The 21,041-nt window shown below is 36.1% G+C and overlaps 1 protein-coding gene across 6 annotated transcripts in view; it reads left to right on the forward strand.

Annotated features, from left to right (window-relative positions):
* macrod2 (mono-ADP ribosylhydrolase 2) overlaps positions 1-21,041 on the forward strand; it is an 862,720-nt gene that overhangs the window by 727,879 nt on the left and 113,800 nt on the right.

The following is a 21,041-nucleotide window of genomic DNA, read 5'->3' on the forward strand; positions in this document are numbered from 1 at the left end:
AATGGTCCATCAAAATAAAGTGTTACCACATTTAGTGCCAGATTATAATACACAAGTCATTGACATGACTAAATATAATGTAAATATAAACATAAAGTTAAAAAAGAGAAAATAATAAGTTAATTAATAACAAAATATAATACTTGAAAATAATTAAATAAAATTCTCAAATTAATTTTGCTGTTTGCTCAGACCACTTTTTAAAAAAGTGCTGAAACAACACAATCCTTGAGATTTATAAGGGACTACTTAAATGTTTCTTGTTCATTCCCCTTAAATTTTTAAACTAATAAGTTAACTTCTATATTTTCCAACACAAATCGATCGTGTGAAACCCAATGTTTTACATTTTACACCACAGCCATATCACCCTGCAGCCCAAGACTAGTTACTCACTCAACCTAAGCAGGGCATAGACTGGTTATTACCTGGATGGGAGATCACATGGTAAAAACTAGGTTGCTGTTGTAAGTGGTGTTAGTGAGGGGGTTAGCAGGGGGTGCTCAATCTGCGGTCTGTGTGAGTCCTAATGCCCCAGTATAGTGAAGGGGACACCATACTGTCAGTCAGTGCCATCTTTCAGATAAGATGTTAAACCGAGGTCTCATAATGTGATCATTAAAAATCCCACAGCACATCTCATAGAGAATAGGGTTGTAATCCCGGTGTCCTGGCCAAATTTCCTCCATCAGCCCATACTCATCATGGCCTCCTAATCATACCCATCCACTAAAATGGCTCTATCACTGTCTCTCCATTCCACCTACAGCAGGTGTGTGGTGAGTGCAGTGGCGCCGTTGTCCCGTGGCTGCCCTTGCATCATCTAATTGGATGCTGCACACTAGTGGTGGTGTGGAGAGACCCTCCTCATGATTGTGAAGCGCTTTGGGTGTATGACCATACACCATAAATGCGCTATATAAATACACATTACTTACCTACTTACTAATGTCTTCTTAAGGTTTTTCATTCATTTTTATTTATTTTATTTTATTTTTTAGAATGACATCCACTCTATAATTATTATGGAGCATTCTTAAATGGAGATTACTATTACAGTTATTCTCTACTGCTAAAACACAATTTCTGAACCCTTGTTCCATTTTCTTACATCATTAAACACAAAACGTTATCTTTAAGCACTGTTAACAAAACCTCTGACTTCTCTTACAAAATGATACTTTTGCCTCTAAACAATTTTACCTGTGTTCAAAATCAAGCACTGCTCTCAAAAAATAAAGTGATCAATATGATATACACTCCCAAGCAGTCAGTAAACTAGCATGGATGACGTGTGCATTAGAGTGCAAAATGTGTTTATGGTTTTGATGAAAGTCTAAGTAAGATCTGCACATTGTGTTTTACCGGGTGAAATGGTTTAAGGCAGTGGTTCTCAAACTGTGATACGTGTACCACAAGTGGTACGCAGGCTTCCTTCTAGTGGTACACGAAGGAATGGTGTATGTCATGTACATGCTACACACATTTAAAAATGTATTAAAAATGATGTATATAATATGCCATATATGACATAAAGCCTATATTTCTGAGGGAATCTGCCACGTTTTTTTAACTGTGCAGATTTGTAGCTGCTTTACTAGGCCAACTACGCTATTGTATTTCAATATTGCTCATTTTGGTGGTACTTGGAGAGACAATTTTTTTCTGAGGTGGTACTTGATGAAAAAAGTTTAAGAACCACTGGTTTAAGGTATTGACAACAGACTGCACAATTAGCTAGGCAACTTAGTTCAGCCAATGTGTTTTAGCAAATAAGAAAAACGGTAATATGCATTATTAAAATACATCTGAAATAAATTAAATAAAAAAAAATAAACATGTATATGATTTTCACTTTTTTATTTTGTTTTGACAGTACTAAATACTATTATCATAATTTTTAGTACTTAATGCTATCAATATTATTCATTTTAGTACTAAATGCTATCAATATTACTCTAAAATGTGGAAAACTGTTATGCTGAATAATGAGTTGTCTCCAATCTGCTGACTGGTAGTTAGTAGTTTAATCTCCTTTTAATATAACACAAATCTTTTGCAGATTTAGTTTTTAATCTCTGTCAATAGTGCAAGATGATCAGTTACATAAATCTGGCATGAGGCTGCAATGTTTATCTCATCCATATGGCAGTAGTTATCAGTGCAAAACAATGGAAAGAAGATACTGCTGTATATGGCATCATTTGATCGTTTCATATGAAAATCATGTCTTTAGGAAAGAAAAGATGCGGACGGATATGATCTTGAGTTCAAAGCTCTATTAACAGAACTTGCTTTGCTTCTGTATTAAGGCCTAATTTCAAGTTTTTTTTTTTATATATATACAAATCATCTGTGGTTTATTCTGCTTTCAACTTTAATCTCAATGAAGATGTAAACCCACAGCAGTGTTTTGGAACTGATTGGATTTCTTCTCTTTAAAAAAATGCAAGAAGCCCTGATTATTTTTCACTTTATGACACAAAAACAAATCAGGCAAAGATTTTTACCAGACTACCCATTTTAGCGTTTTTGTAACAAATGCTTCCCTAGAGGGCACCTTAGCTTCATATTTATGGAGGAGTGTGTCTCATAGGACTCATAAGGTTAGAGCGTGACCCATTCCTCAATTCAGATTTTTTTTTTTTTTTTTTTACCAGCAGCCCTGAAAGCAAACACAACTTTAATGAAGCTCTTAAATTTTAGGGTTCTGGTGCCCAATTATATTTTACTTGTAAGAGTTCAGTGGCGAAAGTGGAGTCACTGCATGCACGTGATTGTTTCAGAGCCGGTATTGTTCGAGCCTCAAGTTGTACGCCCTTGTAAAGTGAGCTGCAATAAAAGCGGTGTAATAGATTTAGCCAAGGACACATGAAAAATGAGTCCCGTTTTAATGAGTTTGCTAATACAGGCCGTTTGGGTGAAGTGTGATAATGTTGGTGGTACATGAGGGGACATTTCAGAGGGAGGCGGTGATGATTAGCGTAACGCTGGATGAAGAGAGGCTTATCTTTTTATTCATCAGATAATATTTGCTAAGTTATACACACATGTATTTCAAGGTCAGCGATTATGAAGTTTGTTTGAGTTGAAACAGGATTTAATACAAACCCTTGATGCTGATAGCAGAATGACCCGTCTCCTGGAACACCTGGCAGCCCAAATCTGTGCTCTGATCTTTGGTTTGGCCTTGAACAGATCGCTGGTTACAACTCCTCTGGAGCTTTTGATCACATCCACCAGATTTCTGGCTAGATTTAAGCTCATTTCGTCAATTTCAGAGATGGTTTATGGATCAAATTGCATATTTCAGATGCTCCAAAATGGCTTGTGGAAACTTCTAATGACTTAGATGAATGTGGAAATAAATACCCAGCAAGTTTCCAAAACCTCAAATTGGTCGTAGACTGCATTTGTTGGAGGCAGAAAACATCTATAGAATACGCAAATGCTTAAGACTGCTTAAAGTTATATTTCATTCATTTATTCGTTTTCTTTTCGTTTTAGTCCCTTTATTAATCTGGGGTCACCACAGTCGAATGAACCGCCAACATATCCAGCATATGCTTTACGCATCAGATGCCCTTCCAGCTGCAACCCATCTCTGGGAAACATCCATACACACTCATACACTATGGACAATTTGGTCCCACTTTATATTAAGTGTCCTTAACTACTATGTACTTACATCAAAAATAAATACAATGTACTTACTGTGTTTATAATGTATTTGAGAACACTTGTGGTTCTTTTGAGTTGGGATAGTGGTTGGGTTATGGACAGGTTTGGTGGCATGGGTAGTTTATGGGTGGGTTAAGGTGTAAGGGATGGTCAACAGTGTATTTACAAATGTAATTACAAAAGTTAATTACAGATGCAATTACAAACATGTATTTAATCAAGCATAAGTACCCAGTAAAAACATGTATTTACACAATAAGTACATTGTAACAAACTATTCATTTCTGTGTAAGTACATATTAGTTAAGGTCACTTAATATAAAGTGGGCTGACAATTTTAGCTTACCCAATTCACCTGTACCACATGTCTTTAGACTGTGGGGGAAACCGAAGCACCCAGAGGAAACCCACGCGAACACAGGGTGAACATGCAAACTTCACACAGAAACGCCCGCGACCCCCAAAATAACAATGCCAGTGACTCGTGACCCCCAAATATCTTCTGATGTGGTTACACATACAGAAACCTTGCATGCAATGGCGCACACACACCAGTAAACCCAAGTCTGTTCTTCGTTTATTTTTTTATGTATGTGAGTGCTGTGAATGTGCCAGAAAGTTTAACCTGGTATAATAGAATCAATATGCTGCATCTGATGCTATTGCTGTGTCTTTAATATAATGTAATTACCCCAGGGGTCACAATCCAATAGAACTAGTTACTATAACCTACTATAGTAACTATGAACTATATAGTAACTATAAATGACAATTTTTTTTCTTTTCAGTAGGTTATGGATAAAATATGGTAATTCTTATGGTTTCATAAAAATAAATAGGTTTTTGGAAATCATCAAGCAACCCCCCTTCATTGTCCCTCGGCCCCTCGGGGGGTCCTGACCACCACTTTGAGATCCACTGTTGTGAAACATCTGCCAATTTGATCTGTTTTTCTAAGTTTTGGCCTAGCCTGCTTGATACAGTAGCCACTCCTCAAACTTTCACTATTGGTTGAGCTTGAAAGTGATTGAAAGATTTGAGTGTAGCACTCTCAATAGGTTGATGGCTGTGTGAAGGCTCAATCTTTACTCTTTTAGGGGAGATAAACTCATGAATTTAAAGCCTGTAAGAGCTCATAAACATGAACATAAAATAAAATCCAGTATGCTTCACCTTTAAATTTCTAAGAAACTTAAATGCAGAACAATCTTCAGAGACCTTCTTTAAAGCGTTTCAAGGACTAATATTTTTTATTTAAGGCCAAGAGAGGAAAATCTTTCTCTTCATCTTCCAGTGACAGACTCCTTTAGATAAACTAAATTAAGTAACACTCTATCTAAACTTTCTTTCTTATCAGAATGTGTAGAGGCTGCTCATCTATTCAGATTAGAGAGGGAAAAATAACAGTCCTCCAAGAGCAAGCGCACAGCTTTGTCATATAAATGATTGTGCAAAGATGAGAGGACAACAGAGCCTCCTCCCACTCTCCCTCACAAACACCTACTTGACATTTATTGCTGCGCCTGCAGTGTGGTCAATTCATGTGTGGAGAGTGGGATTTTGCCCTCAAGGATGTTTCCACACAGTGGAGCCGGAACGAGTTTTAAAGTGCGAGAGGTGGGGGCTGAAGATGGCGGTTTTAGTGTATGGTTGAGATTGAGGCCATGAATATTAATTAGCCCTGGCTGTTGTTGATAGGTAATCTTTCTAGACTGTCCAGTCACTTGCCTAATTAATATTGACGAGCCAAACCTTTGCCTTGTACTGTTCATAAATAAATTGATATCATGTGCAGATGTGCTTGAGTTGATGGCCTTGCAGATGTTCTATGCTGTTTTTTGGCATTGAGATGCAATATCAAGGCAGTTTTATGCTTGCTCAGAATTTTTTTTCATTACCTTTTAATATTAATGGATAAATAATCCAGAGAATAGAGTTTGTGAAACTCTTAAGACAGACAAATAGACATTTAATTCAACATTTTAGTGTTATTCATTCATTTTCTTGTCGGCTTTGTCCCTTTATTAATCTGGGGTCGCCACAGTGGAATGAACCACCAACTTGTCCAGCACATTTTTACGCAGTGGATGCCCTTCCAGCCGCAACCCATCTCTGGAAAAAAACATTTTAGTGTAATAAACTAACTATTTAAAAATGTAAAATTTCCAGTGCATTAAATAAATGATAAAATAAATAAACTGATTTATCTAAAACATCTGTATATGTGCAATACGTGTACAGTAGGTACAGATTTTAATGTTGGAGTAAAAAAAAACTTTCAAATCTGACATTTGGAGGTTTTTTCTTAGCACAGATGGCAAAAAAACCATGTTTAAAATACTAAACTATAATACTTACAGCCTACATCAGATTGAATCTTTATTGTAAGCCAGGGTGTTTTATATTCAAGGCATATTACATATTTGAATGTCTAACTACAGGATAAATCTAGCTTATAAGGTGTACAGAACACTGTTATTTACCCTTAGTCTATTGTAGCAAACCAACTCTTTTGCAGTTTGCCATATACTCAACATTTTATTTTGCATTATTTATACCTGCTTAGCTTGTTAAAGAGATAGTTTGCACAAAAAATGAAAATTTACTCACTCTCGTGTGGTATTAAACCTTTATTTGTTTATTTTTTTTCTGTTGGACACGAAAATATTTAGATTTTTTAAAAAGATCAAAACATGTAACCATTAACTTTCATAGTAGAAAAAATCTCAATGCTTAATGTCATTGCTTACAGTTTTTCAGCTTTCTTGAAAATATAATTCTCAAAGTGCCAGGCTAGCACCAGGCTAGTAAATGGTGACTTGTAAAAGTCCATATATTAGCCCACAGATGTCCAAGCCAGTTCCTGGAGGGCCGCAGCTCTGCACAGTTTAGTTTTACCCTTATTAAACAGCCCTGATCAAACTAATTAAGTCCTTCAGGCTTGTTTGAAACCTACAAGTAAGTGTATTGAAGCAGGGTTGTAACTGAACTTTGCAAAGCTGTTTCCCTCCAAGAACTGGCTTTGACACCTGTGTATTTGCGCTATAACGAAACTAACAAGCATGGTCGAAGGTTAAATGCATGTAAGCCTTTTTTAGTACTTCTAAAAAGAATTATGTTATTTATTAGAATTTTTTCACCTTAGAATTATAAGGTTCTATCTGACATTTTTGTCAAAATTGAGTTCTTAACATATTCTTATTAAATGATAACTTATTTACATTATGGGATTTCTTTTGTTTACATTTTGTTTACATTTTTTTTACTTTTTGTTTTGATTTTGTTTTTGTTTCAGTTGTTTACATTTTAAGACCTTTTATTTAAAAAACAAATGTTTCACACATACTGTTTGCTATGGAATGCAAAAACACTCATTATACCTTATAATTCCAAGATTACTATTTGTTTTCAACTCTGGATTCAATCTGACTCCAATTTTAAGTGACTGTCAAATTTAGACTGCATGTCAAATTGTAAGAACAGATTACATTCATCGTTTATGAGTCAATTTAGACTTTTTGATTAATATCTGATCCCATTTTCTTCAGTTATACGTTCATTAGGGACCAAACGCTCCATGCCCTGGGATTGCGTTTTCTTCTCACGGACACCATCTTGACTCTGAAGTTAGTCAGCGGATGCAGTGTAAACTAATACCAAATTATTCCGGTTGCCTCCTGCTCAGCTGTACTAAAAGTTAATAATGTTAGATTTTTTTTTTTATTGAGTCAAAATGCAAATATCTAATTAGCCAATCAGATTACAACTCAATGATTTTAGACATGTAGATGCAGTCAAGACAATTAAACTTCAAACTGAGCATAAGAATTCAGAACAAAAGATATTTAAGTGACTTTGAGCGTGGCCTGGTTGTTTATCCCAGGCGAGCTGATCCAAGTGTTTCTGAAACAGCTGATCTATTCGGAATGTCACGCACAACCATCTAAAAAAAGTATAGAGTGAGATGTATTTATGTGGGTCAAAAAAGCTGATAGAAAGGCAATAGTGAACTAAAATAACCACTTGTTACTATACCAAGTTCTGCAGAAGAGCAATTCTGAACATTGAGTCACACTCTAGTCAGCTAAAAACAAAAGTCTATAATCCGCACAGACTCCGCAAAAATGGGTGATAGGAGATTGAAAAAGGTCTCCTGGTCTGATGAATTTCGAGTCTGTACGTCAAAACAAATGTCAGTAAAAGTATCAGAATATGTAGTTTTATTTTTATGGAGATTCCCACTATTTTCTCGGTACGCTGCCTTACGTAACTCTGACCCTCAGCAAAGTGTGTATTTTTTCTGCCAGCTTTGTCAACAGCCTCCTCTGATGTTTGTCCCACCATGTTGTATCTCTGATTTGACACAAAGTCACAGGGTGGTGACTCTACCTGCTACGTTGAGTTACGAGTGAATGAAAAAGCGAGCTTTGACAGAGAATACACTACTTGTAATTTTCTCAGGCTGACATCGCTGCTTTTCGCAAGCTGTTTAAGGCAACATGCTCGCTGATTTTGACATTTCTTGTCAGGACAAGGCATTCTCACATACTCCAGTTGTTTGCGAGCTCCTACACATGGTGTCGGAAACACTAACTCCGGATGACTACAGACAGGATAAACAAAGATGGATGAGAGAACTGCCAGTGGCACTCCAGAGAAGAAGACTCGTGTCTGTCCGTGTCATGTTTGCATCTTCAGTATACCTTGCTCCATTCCTTTTCTGTAAGAAGACTAGCCCCCTGCAGAGGAATCCCAGCACGACTCCACATAACTGAGGAGAGAAAAGAGGAAGAGATGTGTGCTGCATAGGTACAAACACTGCCTTGCTCCCAGCAGAAGGCAGACTATGTTTAGAACACAGACATACCTGCTGTTGTTTAATCTGAATCCATCTGTAGTGTCGCTGAATCCTACTTTACTTAAAGGTTACAACTTGACAGAAGTCTTGGACCAGTTTCATCAAATTTGCAACCTGCTTTTTTATTCATTATACAAAGAGATGGATGTTTGAGCTATGGATTTTGTTTTTAATCTTGTACTACCTGACTAAAATTGCTCTTACAATCCAGCATTACTTTTATTATTTACATTTATACATTCATGGCGTGGGGATCGAGGAGAGTTGAAATCAAGTAAACTTTATGGTAATGAATTATGATGCAATTTGGCGGCAAGCAATCAGAATGTTGAAGAGGATTCCAGAGAACACAGTCCTGTAAACTTTGTTCTGACTATAGTTGTTCCCAAGGGTTTGATTATTAAGTTGTTGGATTTCCAATTATTCACAATGTTTTCTTACAGTGACATAAATTTTAAAAAGTTACTGGCGAGTGCATCAATGTTGAAGTCAGAATTATTAGCCCCCCTTTGATTTTTTTTTTCTCTTTTTAAAATAAGGAATGTTCACAGTATGTCTGATAATATTGTTTCTTCTGGAGAAAGTCTTATTTGTTTTATTTTGGCTAGAATAAAACCAGTTTTAAATTTTTTTAAATCTATTTCAAGGTCAAAATTATTAGGCTAATTTCTTTTTTCTTAAAACAAGTGGAAATCTCATGCTAATAACGACAGTACAAAACAGTTTTGGTGCTTCAGAGTATTTCAGACATACAGACACATATCAGATAAATGAAGCAAAGCCACACGACATGCAACAATTCAATCTTCCAGAGTTAAATGAATTTGATAAAAAGCGTGCATCATTTTTTTGCTAGAAAGCACTTTTTTTATGCAGGAGTGTAACTGATTTGCCGAAATGTTATAACTATACAACATAATTTTAATTTGGTTGCATAAAAATAATTTTTTGGCCCACATCTTGGATTAAATAATATGCTGCCACAATTCTGATAAATAGTAATAATTAAAATAATAATGATAACCTATGGATAAAAGGTCAACCAGGTGATTATAATGCCAGGGCGGCCAGAGCAAACTTTGACTGTTATGCTGCCTTCGGTGTAAACGCAATTATATGTTAAATGTAAAAAAAAAAAAAAGGATAGGTGTATTTTTTCATAGGTGTATTTTTTTTTGACAATATCCTAAAAATATACAGCATTTTTCTAATTTTCTTTTAGGCCAAAAATCATTGCAATATTAAGTAAACATCTTGTTCCATTAGGATATTTTGTACATTTACAATTGTAGACATTTATTTATTTATTTATTCATTTATTTATTTATTATAAATAATGGCCTGACTCAGCATGAATGCTGTTTTTTAGCAGGTTTCTGCTCTTCAGAACATAAAAACATACAGACACCCTTAACATCTCATCCATCAACACATGAGAACAGAACAAACAATCACTAAACATGCAAAATAAAGAGAAACAGGCTACTATCTCAGTAGTTACAGTGATAGTTGACCATCAGATGATGAGCATGGGATTTTTTAAAAAGTCTCAGTGTTGGTATTGTTTTTAGATGTTGTGGGATCTCAAAACTTATTTTTTGATTGGCAGTGTGAATTGCTATAAACTTTTATTTGTTCAACTTTAAATTTGATTTTCTCAATATTCTGATTTTTGATTTACCCTCAGATTCCAGAGTTTAAAATAGTTTTATCTTGACTGAACATTGTCAAGTCCTAACAAAATATACATTAATAAAATGGCTTAATTATTCAGCTTTTATTTGATGTAAAATCTAAATTTCAAAAAAAAAAAAATTATGTCAGAGTGGCCTGCGTTTTCCTTATGACTTGTTTTGTGGTCAAATTGAATAAGACAAAGGTATTCAAAGCAACATTTGTACATTATTAACATAAATCCTAATTATTCACTGAAAAGAATTCTAGTAGGAATGAAATCAAAATGTACTCTTCTTATTTTGTATGTACATATTAATGCTTGTTATAAACACATATAATTATATAATATATATTATACAATTTACTGTATAATTGTCTTTGCATTTCATTATTTTGTAAAAATTAATTTGCCCTCAGAATCTTTCATCAAATATCATAACATTCTTTCCCCCTTAAAGCAACTCTTTTCACTTCTGGTTACATGGAATGCCTTTAGGGTGGGGCAACCAGGCTTTGTCCTGTCCATTTGTCAATCTTCATTAATTTTGTTAGCAACACCCATCCTCCAAACATCCAATAGGTTTCAAAAGGGCAAACTCATGCACCACCCTACATTTCTTTTCTCATTTTAGCACTGTTTCAAGTGGATGTACTTTACAATAAAGGACAAAATGGACAATTTTAACTTCTGTTTCATGATTCAAAACTTCCAATTCTCATTGAGTACCAATAAGAATGATTTAATCAGGATTGCATAATAATGTCATATTGCTTACATGTGGATTATGATTGCTAATACTAACCTGGTCACCAGAATGATGCAGTATAAGGTAGCCGTTTGAAAGCAGTATTTTGTGTCTAAGAGGGAACGTGAACAAGTGGTGATTTATTCCAAGTGCAGGCAGTATGCTATCATTTATAAGGAGAGGTTTGATTAAAATGCAGGGTTATGGGGGCTCTGCTGGACACCACTAGCTAGTCTTGAAAAAGAGATGGAGCCAGTGGCCTCTCCACTTGTCATTTTTTAGAGCACCCTTCATTAGCGGCGAAGTCCAAGGCTCATTCTCTGCCAGTTTGTCGCTGTTGGAAAATAGAGGGTTGTGTGGCAGTCAGCATGCTGGTAAATGCTACCGTGCATTCAGCTGTCATGTTAGCTGATCATTTGCCATCTTTTTTCAGCTGACCTCACATCAGAGGGCACTATTAGCTTTATTATATTGTAGAGAAAGAAAGCTGTCATTCGAACAAGCTCATATGAGTACAAACAGCCTCTGTTTCTTTGTTCGTGTCTTGATTCCCGTTTAAAATAGGCACAAATAAGCACAATCTCCTGTGATTATGATTAGGAAATTTGACAAAATAGCAAGTAATCTGTCAAAATCGTATTCGCTTCAATGTTTGGCAATCTTATTTTTTCTTAGTTTGAGTTATTTAATTACTCCTAAAGATCTCACATATTTTATTACTAGATTTTGCGCAAACTAGTCAGTGAGAAATACATTTGAATAGTTTCTTGTTGCCACCTATTGTTGTAACTGTAAAATCCTCATTTGAAGCATTAAGTTCCTTTCATTCATTCATTCATTTTATTTTCAACTTAATCCCTTTATTAATCTGGGGTCGTAATAGCGGAACCACCAACTTATCCAGCATGTTTTACGCAGCGGATGCCCTTCTAACTGCAACACATCACAGGGGAAACACCCACACACTCAAATTCATACACATACACTACAGACAGTTTAGCTTACCCAAATTACTTATAGTGCATGTCTTGGGACTTTGAACTTAACCACGTTGCTTTCGTGAAAGCAACTTAACTAAGTTGCTTTCAAAAGAATATTTTGATCGCTACCATAGAAATCAGTGTTTATTTTCAAACTCTATTCTGTTAAATCTGTGTTTGTCTAAATCAGGGGTCTCAAACTCGCGGCCCGCGGGCCATTTGCGGCCCTCAGTGCAATATTTTGTGGCCTGCGCCGACTGCTGTACACTGACAGAATCAGCGGAGCGGGGAGAGAGAGCGCTCCCCGCTCCGCTGATTCTATCCGTACACAGCGGTCACTGGCATTCCCCGCCCGCCGTGTAAACAAAGGGGCGGGGGTGCCGGTGACGTCACCACGCACCCCGCCTCTTTGTTAGACGCTGTGACGGGCGGGAAGTGGAACTTAAAGGGTAACTTAAAGGGAACTCGCGCCGGCCAGAACCAAGGTAAGCTGTTCCCGCCCCTGCCTGCCACTTAGCTACCTATCTGCAGCCTGCCACCTACCTAGCTACAGCCTGCATCTTATATATATTATAGGTAGATACAGACTGGCACAGACTGATGTGACTGGAGTGGGGTGGGGGTGTTTTATTTATACATATATACGCCTTTTTTTAGGTGAGGGAATGGAAGTTTTGAGTGAGTCTAGACAGGTCTAGACTTAATGATGATCATCTTCAAGCCATACTGAGGGTCTCAACTGCTTCCGCTCTTAAGCCAAATGTGGTTCAGATTTGTGAGAAGAAGCGCTGTCAAGTCTCTGGCAGCAAGAATTAGGCAAAAGATGCCATGTTCAGAAGAACTGTTCATAATCTTCACTCAATGTTCTATTAATGTTCAGGACACTTCATGTTCAGAAGAAATAATTAAAACTGTTAATAATGACATTTGAGGACTCTTTTTGTGTGAAATCCCTTATGCGGCCCAGTCTCACCCAGACTTTGCCTCCTGCGGCCCCCAGGTAAATTGAGTTTGAGACCCCTGGTCTAAATGTTTGCAACACAGAAATAATTATACTGGATACAAAGACTAATGACTAAAGCCGTTTTGTTTAATGCATGGTGACTGCTCTTTCTGTGTCAAATACAGATTTAGTATTAAGATTGCATGAATGGCGAATGCGATATTTTAACAAAACAAAATAAATATCATGGCATGCATTATTTATTTATTTTTTATTTATTTATTTATTTATTTATTTATTTATTTATTTATTTATTTATTTATTTATTTATTTATTTATTTATTTATTTATATCTAGGCCACAGCTAGTTCTACGTTTTATTGCTGAACAAGTCTATTTCGGGGGTAAAAGCACAGTTGAGTGAATGTGTAAGGACTCATAAGTATAGCTGTTGTTTGAATAAATCACTGGCACATTTTGAAAGCTGAAGTTTTTTTTTTACACTTTAAGTAACTATTCCCACTATTTACTGATGTTTTACCTACCTATTAATAAGATACTCGCTGTTTATTAATGCTTGTAAAGTATGACCTTGTTCTACACTTATAATTCAAATACATAAACCTAACTACTACCTTACTTACAATTAATCTGAAGCTAATTAGTAGTTTATTGAGCTAAAAGTCTTGTTTGTTAATAGAGTATTTGTTAATAGAGTGTTTGTTAATCGAGTGACTTGTTCATTATCCATTTCCAAATTTAATTAAAACATTCTCAAATGTCAAACAATTATTTAATTTGAAAAAATGTTATGATGTTTTTGGTTCTCAATGAATCACAGTTATGCGGGTTGCACTGTCCAAACTTTTTCACTAGCCCCTTTCACACATACAGACCTTTCGGGAAAATTACCGGCAATTTTCCGGAAAGGTTGTATGTGTGAACAGGCCCTTTTTGAAAATACCGGTAAATTCGTTCTGGCTATTTTTCGGAAAGAGAAGTTGTAACATTACCGGTAATTTGCCGGAATGCTGCGCTGTGTGAATGCAGAAGGAAGATTGCCGGAAAGAGCGCGTGCACGTCTAGAACGTGCTGACATGAGACATCTGCTTTAGCCAATCTGAACAGTCAGACGCATTCACGTGCGCGCGGTTTATGAGAATAAAAGCCTTTGAATATTTTTCCAGACACCTTTAGCTGCTAAATGTTAGTCAGATAATGTTTCTATGTTCCTTCTTAGTGCTAACTGTGTAAATAGTTATCGATAAAATGTTTTTGATAATCCGTTGTTTGTTTACCTTCAAGCTTTGCGTGTGCCCGTGAGCACCCATAGCGCCAGCACACACACATATCATGAACATCTCAACATGCGAAAGTGTTTCTCTATGTTTTTATTAGAGTTGTACTCAATACTGATCCATCCGAAGAGTCTGTAATGTATTCAAATGTTTACAAACACAAGCGCAGCCGTTTAGAGGTCATTTCTGGTTAATGATGTCAGAATTTACTGGCATTTAGCGATGGATGTGTGAATGCTCTTTTCCGGAAAAATTCCGTAACGTCCTCCCTGTGTGAACAGCGCTTTTTTGAATATACTAGTAAAGTCGTTCCGGAAATTTTCCAGATATTTACCGGTATCACTGTGTGAAAGGGGCTATTGTCGATCTTAAGCCAATAGTAATCGTTTGTTTTGTTTCAATTTGGAGTTTCCCCAACCAACGCAGAGCCTGGGGGATCAGAGTGTTCTGTAATGCCAGTTGATTCATTTTTGCACACATTCGATTCGCTTCAGTGACTTACTCATACTTGTCGCCACTGACTGGTGTAACAATGTAACTGCACATGTAGTCGAGAAAGATTTCATAAAGAGCATATTCCTCTCTTTTTTTTTCTGACATCCATCCTCTTTGTTTTAGCCACGCACATTGGACAACCCTTTTCATCACCTTAATTACAGTCTAACTCCTCTGTCTGACATGCAGCTCTGATGGATCAATGCATGTTACAGTGGCACATGCTTCTGCTAAGCCTCGTTTTTCCCCCTTTGCTCTCACAATACACCCATCTAATCCATTAGAAAGCCAAAAAGTGGGCAAAGTGTCCCTCAAGAAAATTGCATGTTCCTCAGCTGTGGGCTATTTTCCGAAAAAGTGACTATGGCATTATTGTCAAATAAGCTGTTAGCATTTCAGCCAAGGTGAAATGGACTCCATTTTTCATCCACTGGGAGGACAGCGGGTGCTAGTTGACATTTACTTACTGGCGTATTATCTATCAGATCAAGAGCCCCAGAGTGGTCGCAAAAGTTACGCCCATGCTGTGACATTTCACTATATCCTGTATTTTAGTGTACGTAAATGCAAGCTTTTCAAATGTGGCTTTTCTTCTCACTCCAGAGGGAATAAATGCTGAAAAAGCATGTCGTGTTTTGCCATTGAAGTTGGGTTCTTGTGAGGAGAGACTTTTTTTTTTTTTTTTTTTTGCTGACATACAGCTCTCTAATGCTGCAAGTTATCTCACTATAATTCCCTTACATCCACTGCATTTACTTTTATGGCTGCTATTTTCATTTTTCTATTATACATATGTGAAGAATAACTTAAACCCCGGGCTTGATTTACACAGCATGGCGTCTAATTCATTATCAGTTTTTCATCTTATGGGCACAGTTTAAGAATGTTGCATTCAAATGTTTTATGCTGGAAAATGTTATGCAATGTGGTTTTTAATAAGACAAAACACTTTATAGTCAGTTAAAATGTCTGTTATGTAACTGATACTAAATGGGTTTTGGATGCAAAATAGGTCACTCTGGCATTTCAGACGAGTTTTTTTTTTTTAAATTGGTTAATAAAGTAGCATTTTCATGAAAATGTGTGCCCTTAATATACTTTGATGTCGAAATTGTTTCATAACCCTTTAGTAAATGGTTTATTGCTGCTTTAGGTTAAGTGTCAGGCAGTCAGATGTATAAATTAGCACTTAGCTGAAAGTCGAAGATCTAATAATATTTTTGTAACTTATACATGATATTACATCACAGAACAGTTCTTTCTTTCTCTCTTTCTCTTCTTTCATTAATGTGAAAAGGAGGCAAATCTTATATTATATCGTACCATTGAATCATTATGCAAAAATGTTTTTTTCTGAATTATTTATTAAGAAAAATTGGTTAATAAAGTAGCATTTTAATGAATATGATGATTTTATATCAAAAGTGTTTCATAAACTTTTAGTAAAATGGTTTATTAATTCTTTTGGTTAAATGTCAGGCAGATGTACACTCACCGGCCACTTTATTAGGTACCCTTGTCCAACTGCTCGTTAATGCAAATTTCTAATCAGCATCACATGGCAGCAACTAAATGCAATTAGACATGGTCAAGAAGATCTACTGCTGTTCAAACCGAGCATCAGAATGGGGAAGAAAGGTGATTTAAGTGACTTTGAATGTGACATGGTTGTTGGTATTTTAGAAACTGCTGATCTACTGGGACAACCATCTCTAGGGTTTACAACCATCTCTTGGGCAGTTCTTTGTTGATGCCAGAGGTCAGCAGAGAATAACCAGACTGTTTTGAGCTGATAGAAAGGCAACAGTAACTCAAATAACCACTCGTTACAAACGAGTACACGTACACATCGAAACTTGAGGTGTATGGGCTACAGCAGCAGAAGACCACACTGGGTGGCACTCCTGTCAACTAAGAACAGGAAACTTTTCCTTGGCACACTTTAGGCTCATTAGTACCAATTGAGCATTGTGTCAACAGCAAAGACTGTCTGAGTATTGTGAATGGAGTATTGTATACTCCATCCCTTTATGACCACAGTGTACCAATCTACTGATGGCTACATTCAGCAGAATGACACGCTATGTCATAAAGCACAAATCATCTCAGACTGTTTTTTTGCACAATGAGTTTACTTTACTCAAACGGCCTCCACAGTCACCAGATCTCAATCCAATAGAGCACCTTTGGGATGCGGTGGAACGAGAGATTCGCATCATGTATGTCAACAAATCTGCAGCAACTGCGTGATGCTATTATGTCAATATGGACCAAAATATCAGTAATATTTCCAGTACCTCGTTGAATCTATACCTTGAAGGGTTAAGGCAGTTCTGAAGGCAAAATAGTGTCCAACCTGGTACTAGTAATGTGTACCTAATAAGGTAACCGGTGAGTGTCTAAATTAGCATTTAGCTAAAAGTTTAAGATCTGCTAATATTTTTGTAACTTGTACGTGATATTACATCACAGGAGAGTTTGCAACACTTAGCCGTTGCTATTTCTAAGAAAAATGTAGCACTTTTCCCAGAGTCCACCTGATGGCTTGGTTTTCTTAAGTGGTGCTGCGAGGCTCTTGTTCTTTGATGTATAGATCTAGATGTTCTGTTCAAAAGCCAAACCTTTCAGAAACGCATCTCTGAAATGATAATTCAGTTTGAGCTCTGATTCCAACAACTCTTAAACCCACAAGGGTCGAAACAATGTCAAACTGACTTGACAACCCCAACCTGACTCTCCTAAATGGTTTTGCTGAATGCATTTGCCCCAGTCGGACTAAGAGTTTTCACAGTGTGGAATGTGGTGGAGGAGTCAAAAAGCAGAGATTGATTGTAGTGCAAATGGTTGAGTGCTGGAACATACAGACAAAAATGACTGCTGGGGATATTTTAAAACAGCCTGTCATGTGGAGTTAAGATGCTTGCTGCTTGATGTTGTTACTGGAAGTGCATTTCTTCTATTTTCTTTTATTTATTTTTTTTTCTTACTTACTTTCTTTTTTCTTTTCTTTCTTTCTTTCTTTCTTTCTTTCTTTCTTTCTTTCTTTCTTTCTTTCTTTCTTTCTTTCTTTCTTTCTTTCTTTTGTTAGAAAAGGAGACAAATTCTCATGACATTTTGTATTATGTTGTATCATTATGTAACAATGTATTATTCAGAATTGTTCATTATCCAAAATGCTCCACTGTTGGACTTACTGGTCCTGATTGTTTTTTTAATAAAATTAATATGCATTTAATAAATAAATGAATAAAAAGATCCACACATAAAACAATTAAAACAAACATATGTAAAATTATTTCACATATTTACAACAGCGTTTTCTATTAAATATTAAAACTATATATAAAATTTTTCAATAAGTCAAAAGACACTAATGACAATTTATGAATGAAACATACTTTATTGTCCACAAAAGAGGAAATTTGTAGTGGACTCATTAGGTAGCATTTCGAAATATGAATCATGCCTTGATTTTTGAATTATTAAATTAGGACAATAAAGTTTGACTTTGCTTAGGCAAATGTCTTGTCACTTAACAGAAATAATGTACAGTATAGAATATAGTCATAGTGCAGTGGAAAAAGAGATCTGCAGAGTGGAATTAATATTGTGTACGACTCTTTTCGGGCTTGGAGAACTGCATCCAAACATCTCTGCAATGACTCAAATAACTTAATATTGAAGTCATCTGCAGGACTCCCAGAGTTCATCAAAAATCTTTAAATTCATCTTCAATACTTCCTCCTTCCTTAAATCCAATCCTGCAGCACCTTGACTTTCTTTGCTTTCAGGAACTTGGATGTAGAGGCTGAAGTATGAGAAGGAGCGCTATCCTGCTGTGGAATTTGCTCTCTCCTGTGGTTTGTAATGTAATGGGCAGCTCAAATGTCTTGATACCTCAGGCTGTTGATGTTGCCATCCACTCTGCACATCTCTCACACGCCCCCTGAATGTAACCCCAAACCATGATTTTTCCTTCACCAAACTAGACTGATTTCTGTGAGAATCGGGAGTCCATGCAGATTCCAATAGGTCTTCTGCAGTATTTGTGCTGATTGGTATGCAGTTCAACCGATGATTCATCGAAGAAAAAAAATCTACCTTCTGCCACTTTTCCAAATTATCAACTAGAAGTCAAGTTATTATTTGACATTTGACCTTTGACCACTTGTTCCACTTATTCCAAGCAAATGGTGAACTCTGACCTGAAAAATTGCATCACGTGATTGGGTGAGACCAATTGAAGCTCAAAACATGACAGAAATGTAAAATAAAGAGCAATCGCTTACAAAAGCTCAGACACTAGTGTGACCGCGGCTTACAACGGCTTTGCACAGTTTAGTTCCAACCTTAATTAATCACACCTGATCAAACTAATTGAGTCCTTCAGGCTTGTTTGAAACTTACAGAAAAGTGTGTTGAGGCAGGATTGTAACTGAAATGGGTTATTCATGGTCCTTTATTTTTTGCTCTTACAGAGACTGAATGATGGGATAGACTTTTAGTCATTATTTTTATAGCTATTACTATCATAACTGTTGTAATGTTATTTTCCTTCATCTCCACTGTGATTAACAGCTTGACATTCATTTTATACAAGTCATCAATTCATAAAACTGTCTAAACATGACCTAAGATGGCAGAGATCAACCCACATGCTTCTTAGTCTACTATTACAGTGGAGCAGCTATTGAGATGCTAACTGTCAGAGCACACCGGCTGAGACTTAACAAACATATACTGCCTCCTTTGTGCTAATATTGTCAGTATAAACATCTTCAAATAGCCGGTCTCATCACCCTATCTGAGCACACATCTGTCAGGAAAGGTGTTAGCTCGTGGAGCGCTGTCAAAATATTTGACCAAGGTTACTCAAAGGTTAGCATTATCCTTCCTTCGCTAATCGTCTCTACCTCCAGGAGTCTTAGCATATCGCTTCAGGATCCTGGCTCAACGTTTACTTTCACCCCCGTCATTATACATCAACATCGGCAGTCTAATTACACATGCCTTTTAATTCATGACCGCCACAGAGCAACATCGTCCACCCCGTTTCTCCAGCGTTTGACAAATCGCCTAATATATGTATGTTCACTTGTGTGAGTTCATGCGTCGTTTAATCTCCTCTGTTTATTCTCCTCTCCCTCTTTAACCATTGGCAGATCTCCGGATGTGAGTGCTATTGTGTGTGTATGTGTGTTTCTCTCATGCTTTTCCCAACTCTTTAATTACTGTCCTCTCATGCAGGGCTGGCTCAGGTGTGTGTAATTATGCTGGTAATAAGGCCTGGAAAGTCTCCACCTGCCTCTCGCTGGGCTCTCTGGCTCCCTCACACTGTCTTTTCTCTCTCTCTTTCTCCCTCTCTCGCTCTTTTTATGCTGACAGACAGGACTCTCTTCATCTTTCTCATCATGCTGTTATGAGCCAGCTTTCTCTCTTCATGAACAAAGCATTGCGCCGATGCTTGTCCTTTTCCATCATTGTCATTGCTGTGGGTGCGCATACAGTGTTATGGCCTGGTAACACCAAGAACGATAACTATAACAATTACTATGTATCTGAGTACACAGTAATGATCTGTTTATTCTAAGCAGGTGTACTGGAGATACCGAGGATTTAAAACAGATGCTGTTTTATGATTTGTAAAAACACCAACACACATATTGTTGACTTTAAATTGAAGAGGATTTGATGGAAAATTTGTTACTCTGCTGAAAGTCTGATATTATAGGCTATGCACATAGCTGACAGCTTGTGAGCATTTATACTTGTCTGCATTGTTTATGCTAGTTTGCAATGGGGTTTGCTTTTCCCACTGTACTGAGCTTCTTTGCTGTTACTTTGAGTTTTTTTTTTGGTTTCTTGGTAACAGTTGGAAAAAAAATTCTCTCGCCAAGGCTGCTGGTGTTTCAGCGGAATAACGTATTAAAATGATAGAAAAAAAAAAGTTATATTGTGTTATATTCAATATAGCGGTTTTCTTTTGTAATGTACAGATTATTAATCATATTATCATATTAATAATTTTCAAATTATTATTATTATTATTATTATTATTATTTGTAGTAGTAGTAGTAGTAGTAGTAGTATTAAATATTATTATTATTGTTATTATTATTATTAATAGTAGTAGTAGTAATATTATTATTATAATTATTATTATTATTAATATTATTATTATTATTATTATATTAATCATATTAAATTATAATAATAATGATTATTATTGTTGTTGTTGTTGTTGTTATTATTAGTATTAGTAGTAGTAGTAGTAGTAGTATATTTATTACATTTATTAAATTATTATTATTATTATCATTATCATCATCATAGTATCATAGTAATCATGTTCATTAAATAATA

This window comes from Danio rerio, chromosome 13 (genome assembly GCF_049306965.1).
Source record: "Danio rerio strain Tuebingen ecotype United States chromosome 13, GRCz12tu, whole genome shotgun sequence".
Classification (NCBI taxonomy): Eukaryota; Metazoa; Chordata; class Actinopteri; order Cypriniformes; family Danionidae; genus Danio; species Danio rerio.